The following is a 1,044-nucleotide window of genomic DNA, read 5'->3' as shown; positions in this document are numbered from 1 at the left end:
CAAAGTAATGCAAAACAAGAGCCTACAACCAAGACTTATTTATCCAGCAAGGCTATCATTTAAAATTGAAGGAGAAATAAAAAGCTTCCCAGACCAAAAAAAAACAAAAAACAAAACACTCAAAGTATTAATTACAAACAAACCAATGCTGCAGGAAATGTTAAGGGGCCTGTTGTAAACAGATCAAAGTGGAAAAAGAATATAGCAAAAGAAGAATACAGCTTTAAAGAATAAAATGGCAATAAACAACCACATATCAATAATAACCTTAAATGTAAATGAATTAAATGATCCAAATAAAAGACATAGGGTAGGTGCGTGGATAAGAAAACAGGACCCATACATATGCTGTCTACAAGAGACACATCTCTCAAGATTATACTTTCAGGGATCATTTCTATAGTTTGTTACAAGAGACACATCTCAAAACAAAAGATACATACAGAGTAAAGGCAAAAGGATGGAAAAAAATATTTCATGCAAATGGAAATGAAAAAAAGCTGGGGAAGCAATATTTATATCAGACAAAATGGACTTTAAAACAAAGGGATAGTAAGAAATAAAGAAGGTCACTACATAATGATGAAGGGAGCAATCCAACAGGAAGATATAACCATTATAAAATCTACGCACCTAATATAAGAGCACCTAAATATATAAAGCAGACTTTGATGGATATAAAGGGTGAGATGAACAGCAATATAATAATAGCAGAGGATTTCAATACCCCACTAACATCACTAGTTAGATCCTCAAGAAAGAAAATTAACAAAGAAACAACAGACTTACAGGACACACTAAATCAACTGGATTTAATAGATATCTTCAGAACCTTTCACCCTAAAGCAGCAGAATATACATTCTTTCAAGTGCTCATGGTACATTCTCTAGGATAGACCACATGTTAGGGCACAAAAGAAGTCTCAACAAATTTAAGAAGATTAAAATCATATCAAACATTTTCTCTGATCACAATGGCATAAAACTAGAAATCAACCACAACAGAAAAACTGAAAAATACTCAAACACACAAAAACTAAATAG

At 32.2% G+C, this 1,044-nt stretch overlaps 1 pseudogene; it reads left to right on the top strand.

Moving 5' to 3' along the window:
* Positions 1 to 372: 372 nt before the first annotated feature.
* Positions 373 to 448, top strand: LOC136321522 (small nucleolar RNA U3; annotated as a pseudogene).
* The last annotated feature ends 596 nt before the right edge of the window (positions 449 to 1,044 follow it).

Source organism: Saccopteryx bilineata, chromosome 1 (genome assembly GCF_036850765.1).
Source record: "Saccopteryx bilineata isolate mSacBil1 chromosome 1, mSacBil1_pri_phased_curated, whole genome shotgun sequence".
Classification (NCBI taxonomy): domain Eukaryota; kingdom Metazoa; phylum Chordata; class Mammalia; order Chiroptera; family Emballonuridae; genus Saccopteryx; species Saccopteryx bilineata.
Note: the sequence above shows the minus strand (reverse complement) of the source record. Positions and strands in the feature narration are given on the sequence as shown.